Source organism: Alligator sinensis, unplaced genomic scaffold (genome assembly GCF_000455745.1).
Source record: "Alligator sinensis unplaced genomic scaffold, ASM45574v1 scaffold741_1, whole genome shotgun sequence".
Lineage (NCBI taxonomy): Eukaryota > Metazoa > Chordata > Crocodylia > Alligatoridae > Alligator > Alligator sinensis.
Window position 1 is genome coordinate 79,911 of NW_005842212.1, and position 6,719 is coordinate 86,629.

General features: G+C 48.0%; 2 long non-coding RNA genes across 5 annotated transcripts in view; both read right to left on the bottom strand.

The window, feature by feature from the left end:
- LOC112550811 overlaps positions 1-2,293 on the bottom strand; it is a 6,781-nt gene extending 4,488 nt beyond the window's left edge. For all 3 annotated transcript variants that reach the window (XR_003094829.1, XR_003094830.1, XR_003094828.1), the window contains exon 1: positions 2,130-2,293. This is a non-coding gene — a long non-coding RNA (uncharacterized LOC112550811). The remainder of the gene's footprint in view (positions 1-2,129) is intronic.
- A 727-nt stretch (positions 2,294-3,020) lies between these two features.
- Positions 3,021-6,719, bottom strand: part of LOC106722356 — a 7,996-nt gene continuing 4,297 nt past the window's right edge. The window contains exons 1-3 of one of the 2 annotated variants that reach the window (XR_001358274.2): positions 4,749-6,628; positions 3,705-3,911; positions 3,021-3,534 (exon numbers count right to left, since the gene is read on the bottom strand). This is a non-coding gene — a long non-coding RNA (uncharacterized LOC106722356). Of the gene's footprint in view, positions 3,535-3,704; positions 3,912-4,748; positions 6,629-6,719 lie in introns of those variants that run through there. The other variant, XR_003094827.1, reaches the window with a different exon arrangement.

A 6,719-nucleotide genomic window follows, 5' to 3' on the forward strand; every position in this document is an offset into this window, starting at 1 on the left:
GAAGGGAGTTTCCCAGCTTATAAGTGTGCTGCTGGTTCCCACTGCCCAAGTGCAGCACCCTGCACTTGTCAGTATTGAAACCCATCCTATTTTCGTTAGTCCACCCCTGTAACCTGTCCAGGTCCTGCTGTAACCTGTCCTTCCCTTCTAGCATGCCCACCTCACCCCAAATCTTGGTATCATCAGCAAATTTAAACAGTCTGCTTTTCACCCCGTCGTCCAAGTCACTAATAAAGAAATTGAACAGTGCGGGCCCGAGGACTGAGCCCTGCGGGACTCCACTGCCCACTTCCCTCCAGGTCCACCACTACCCTCTGAATATGACCCTTCAGCCAATTTGCAATCCATCTGATTTTGCAGGCATCAATGCCGCAGTTGCCTAGCTTTTTAATGAGAATGGGGTGGGAGACAGTGTCAAAGGCCTTCCTGAAGTCCAGAAAGACTACGTCCACCGTGACACCTGCGGCCAATGATTTTGTGACCTGGTCATAGAAGGCCACCAGGTTGGTCTGACAGGACCTGCCCCTAATGAACCTGTGCTGGTTGCCCTTGAGCATCATCCCAGCTGCTGGCCCATCACAGATGTGCTCCTTGATAATCTTCTCAAAGAGTTTCCCCAGGATTGAAGTAAGACTAGGGGCCTATAGTTGCCCGGGTCCTCCCTCTTCCCTTTTTTAAAGATGGGGACCATGTTGGCTTTCTTCCAGTCATCTGGCACCTGGCCAGAGCACCACAAGTGCGTGCCAGGGGTCCCACCATAACCCCTGCCAATTCCCTCAACATGGCTTCCCACCCATCTTATTTGAGCCTTTCTGGATAGTACAGGATGTACATCGAAATAACAATAACAATCATTGTAATAGTAATAGTAATAGTGCCCTTGAGCCTTTAGGGTCAAAATTCAGTAGATGTTCGCTTTGAGACTTGGGGGTTCAGGTGAATTGCGTCCATTTTGATATCTTTAATTGTGGATGCTGTATTTGCAATTCCTATCACGAAGGTTCAGTTTCTAGGGAGTTTTCAGTGAGGAAGCCCAGGAACCAGGCAATACAGTAAGACTTATATCTGGCTTGAAAAATACTGGTAGATTCCCAGCCCTATTTTTGAACAGAGTGTCTGCACCTGCAAACGCCATATGAGGAGCAGAAGAGAGCTATTAAAACGTAAAGAGGTTAGTCAGTCCGTCAGATAAGCGGCAGACAAGATTATGCTTAGAAGGGCTGAATTTTGTAATGTGTTTTTGTTGTTGTTCAGGAATGCTTTGTAGAAGACTGCTCTAACGACTACTTTCCCAGGCCATTCAAGAAGGATTGATTGCTGCTTGAAACTCAGCACATTTCAGATTCTCCAGTTATGCAGAGCATTCAGAATTTATTTTGCATCCACTGACTTCCCTCCAGTCTTTTCCTCTTCCTCCTTCCAATTCCTCTTCAGAACCACCACCTCCTGGGAAGCCTTTTCTAAAGCTCTTCTGCGATTCCTATACCATAGGCTCACTCGCCATGTACTTTTTGTGCCCAAACTATTTTATGTCTACACCAAACTATACATTTCTTGGCTCAGGGGCTGTCTCTCTTCTTCATGTGTAAAATACCAGGCAAGATGCTGGTGGTTCTGAAAGAATACTTTTCTAGCTGAGAAAGGAAGCCGGGATTATCTCCCAACAGGGTGAGGAGGTAATGAATTTTGGGGACAGCGTTGAGGGAGTGCTTGGGGTGCCAGTCAATCTCTTTTAGTTTGCTATGGGGGGTGGGGGGGGGGGGGGGGGCTTTCCATAGAGGTACTTTGGCTGACTTTTAAGTAGGTCTGAGAACTGCAGCAGCAGGAACTGTGCGTAAGGTCAAAAACAACAGGAGAGTCCCTGTCTGTCTGGGCTGAATCACACTGGACTTCTCCGTGATGTCATCCTCCTCCTTCTGGAGGGTTCCAGATTTAAACACAAAATCCTGCCCACAATCTGCTGTTGGCCCTGTGGAACTCCCTTGCTTGGCCCTGTGAACTACTGGAAGGAACTAAGGTCAGATGGTTGTGACTCAGCCGAGTCCCATGATCTCTCTTCTTTCTCCCAAAGCCTGGGGAGGGAGCCAGTAGTTATAGAGACTAGGTAATGTTTGAGAGCTGCAACCTACCCCACCTCCCTCTTGCTTTGTTGTGGGCTCAGGAGCTAGTCTGTGTCCTGACTTGCAGCCAGTTGAAGTATTCACTCAAATCCACCCTGAACTCCAGCGCTGGGAATGTTCCAGAGCGATGGCAGGGAACTTTGATTTGAAACATGAACCGTTTTCTCATAAGCTGTCCTATATGCGAGCAAAGAGACATAGTTAGCTGTGTTAGTCTGAAGGCAAGCAGAAGGCTGGGTTGATTTGCTAAACTTGTGGATTTAATGACTTTAGAAATGTATCTAGCACAGGCTTTCATGAGCTGCAGCTCACTTCATCAGATGCCATGAAAGGACTCTTTCCATTTTATACACTGGCCTATACAGGTGCTTTCACAGCATCTGATGAAGCAAACTTTAACGCATAGATTTCATAGACACTAGGGCTGGAAGGGACCTTGCAGGATCATCGGGTCCAATTCCCCTGCCCAAGGGGCAGGAAGTCTGCTGGGGTCAGATCACCCCAGCAAAATAAGGATCCAAGTGTCTTAAAGGTGTCCAGGTGCTTGCACCACTTCTGGGGGGAGTCTATTCCAGACTCTGGGGGCTCGGACAGTAAGGAAGTTTTTTCTTATGTTCAACCTAAAATGGTCTTCCTGGAGTTTGTGACTGTCAGACCCCGTCTACCCTTGGGTGTCCTGGTGAACAGATGTTCCCCCAGTTCCTGGTGCACCCCCCTTATATACTCATACAAGCTTGTACTATGTATCTCTCTAGTTTAGTTAGCTTATAAGGTGCAAATCTACCCTGCCTTCTTCCTATTTTATATCACCATTCATGCAATAGTCTCCTAACACTGCCCACCTGTTGGGGCCCCAGATATGAATGGCCATAACCAGAAAAATCTCTGCGTGAGGGTGGATGCTGAAGGAATCTCTTTTCTAAACTCACAGGCAGGGAAGAAAGTAGCAGCTATTCTTAGTATTCATATTCTGTGGTTAAATTATCAAAGGTTAGCTCTGAAATGTCAGGATTTTTACTGAGGAAACCTCATCAGTTTTCATTGGTGCAACATACAATGTTTTGTTAAGCACAGAGGATTCTGGGAAATATTTCTGTTGCAGTAGACATAAGACATAAAAAATATGCATATGGGTGGGGGGTATAAAGTACATAGCGCACTGTGTACTTTGGCGTTATGCAATAATAATACTTCCAAAGCTGAGAGAGAGAAATGTTTTTCCCCTCTGGTATACGTATTTTACTTGACAGAAATATGTGACGTGGAAAAGTTACCTGTAGCTGTTTCCTTCCATTTAAGAATTAAAATATATTATTGTATCTGATTACGTGCCTCGTTTGCAATAATCCTTTTGTTTTTCTAAGGATGATATCCTTTAGCTCTGTGCTGCGGTGCGGCAGGTTCAGGAGCTGGCCTTCCAAGTGCAGCGTCATGCAAAAAAGAACAGGAAGTGAGGTCACGTGTTAGAATTATACAACAACAAACATACCCGTTAAAACAGGTCTGCATCAGAGCTGGAGGCAGATCAGAAGTAACCTAATTGCAGTTGGGCACGGCCAAACTAACAGAGATTTAGACACCTACGAAGTCTGAAGAAGTTCAACTCGGGATTTAATTTGCTGCTTCAGTTTGTCTCTAGACTCGTCAGGCATTTTCCGTCTGTTTTGTACGATGCTTTTGTGGCATCCCATAGAGTTGAACCTCTGCCTGGTGACAAGGTATTCAGTGGCGGGCTCTTCGTCCTGAAATCCACTCAGCAGCGCCAGATCATGAATTTGGGTTAAAATCATTCTGTTAAAAAAAAAGTGATTTTGTTTGTCTTCAGGGACTTGAACCCTTGCAGTTCACATTTTCAAGTGTTTCTCTGTGTTCATTAAGGCTAACACATTCCTAGTTACAAAAAAATAAAGCTGATATTCTGGAATAATTATATGACTCTTGGGGTAAAGGAACTTTAAGAGAAAAAAATGCGAACATTGCAAAACTTGCCATAAATTGGTGGTAGTTGGTAATGCTGTTTACTCTGTCTATATTTCTGACCCATCCCAATACCTTTTTGTTTTAACTTTTGAAAAAGCCTGGTGTAAAGCCCATCTATTTGTTCAGGCTTTTGTGTGACCAGGGAATGATTGTGGAAATTGCAAAGATCTGTATCCTGGGATCAAAAGTCGAACTTTGTTTGGTTATTAGTGTTATTCTAATAAGTGTGTGTGTGTGTGTGTGTGTGTGTGTGTGTGTGTGTGTGTACACACACACACACACACACACACACACACACACACCAGTGCACCCAGTGACAGCACTGTATCTAGACTCCTGGCGGTCCTAGGTGAACTTTTAGCATCGGGCCCCCCTTCACCAGAGATGATGATGATAATGATGATAATGAAAATTACCATTTTCAGGCCCCCTTTCTGGCAGCCACCCAGTTCACCCATGCCTATGTCTAGCCCTGCCTGGTAACAGTTGCATTTTGCTAAAGTTAAAATAATTAAATGGCATTTGTTGCACTAATCTGTGCGTACTTGTTGTAAACCCTCACAAGGCAACAAATTGTGTGTGTGCGTGTGTGTGCATGTATACTTGTTTTAAACCCTCACATAGCAAACACAATGTGCAATGATAAACCTGAATTGACACGAGAGGTCCATAGCTCTTGCCAGCTTCTTTGTAGTTCCCCGGAAGGGCTGAGACATTCGGCATCTCAGAAAAGGAGGCTCAGCATGTCTGAAATCGGCCACTTTGAGAACGTGGTTTATGTGATCCATGCTGTGTGGATTCCCCTGTGTCGCGCTGTGTTTCCTGCTCCAGGCTTCACTTTGCGTAGGAATTCAATAAACTTTTCTTGCTGCCAAAAGAGCTCCCTCTACCGATTTGTTTCAGTCAGCTTCCAAAAGAGTCTGGGAGGAGAGTTTTTGGGTTCGGTGTGCCCTGCGTGCTGTAGAGGTCTTAAGGAGGCAGCTGTGGACAGGAGCCTCTTGTGCAGGAATGAATGATTTAACTGTAGTTCAGCGCTCTCGTCGCTGCTTTTCTTACTAGGCGTCACCTTTAACACTTACGAAAGGTGCCTGTCTAAAGTCCTTCATTTATTGCCCAGAAAAAAGAAAAGGTAAGTTTGAGGGGACCCCTCCAGTCTCCTCCCTGTAGAGAGGTGGAAGAAGCAGTGTCTCTGGGGCGCAGTCAGTACGTGCCCTCTGATCAGACGTCCAACAGATGTGTCGGTCGTGGCACTCCTCGTGAAGACATCTGCTCACAACCAGCATGTATTTCAAGGGGCCACACGGCTGGATTTAAACTTGCAACGCAGGTGACAGAAGTTAGATGCAAATATCTCCATTTTTCTGTCCGGTCCTTAACGAGACGTTACCTTACATTACTGCCTACGTACTTGGCTGTACTTGACTCCCTTGTACCCGGGCTCTGACCAGGCTCCTTCTGTTTTGCTTTGTTTACAGGCAAAAACTGTTCGAGTCTGTTGAGAAGGTGGTGGGGCTGTAAACCCGAGGCATCGAAATCCATCCCTGACGTAACGGTCCAGCTGGCCTTACATCAATACGGCTGGCCCCAAGAACAGAAAAAAAAACTCAGACAAAACAATTTCCAAATTGGATTTCCGCTGGGCTCAAACGCCTTAAGGTTGCAACCTTCCCGTGTCCAGTCCTTTAAAAAACGACGTTGCTCTTCCAGGCAGGAGCCTCCATTTGCCACGTTCATCCATCATCGATTTCCCGTCGGTGGGCATTAGATGCCATTTCCTTAACGAAGATGAAATGGCAGCAGACAGGCCGTGGTGCTCAGGACATGCCTATAACGCTCTGCCGGCGCCAAGCACACCTGAGGGGACCTCAGCGACTACATTTACTTGGGCTGCGGCTTGCTGTAGGATGAGCGAGTGGTGACTTTATTGAGCCCGCTACCTCAGCTGCACGTTTTACCGTCTAGGAACTGGCTACGGTGTTGGTACGGCGCACGGCGCACGCATCTACCAGCCCCAAGTAACCGCTTCCATTTCGAGGGGTCGCACCCCTTCAGCCGTCCTGGTTTCCAAACGGATATAGTTAAAGCGGCACAAAATCCCGTGTAGACCGACCCCAAGTATTTCCCCGGCAACTAAATCACAGGCAAAGGGGGATTTCTTCCATGCTTGCCATGGGGTTCGTCTACGGAGCGGGGGCATGGGTGCCACGGCGCGGCGCGTGAAGGCATTTTGCTCGGCGCACGTGCCCCGGCAGGCCCACGGCGCCGACGTCATACAAGTCAGGGTCACGGCGTGGCACGCCGTCCCAAAAACACTGCCGGCCCCTGCCACGGCCTCGTTTTCTGCCACTCCGTCCTGCGCGGACACGAAACCCCCGCGTCTCTCTCTCGCGGACAAAAGCGTGTTGTCTTTCTGGACGAGGAAAGCGGCGGACACGACGGCGCTGGGTCCGGGGCGGCCGCGACACCTTGACGTGCCCGGGCTTTTGTCCAGAAAGAGAACACGTTTGTTTTTCTCGTCAGAAGGACGGCGCCCGCGAGCCCTCGCCTGGGGCGGCCTCCGGCCCGGCTGCAGGCCGCGGCGCGGCCCTCGGTCCCCGGCAACGCGGCGCTGAGGGGGAG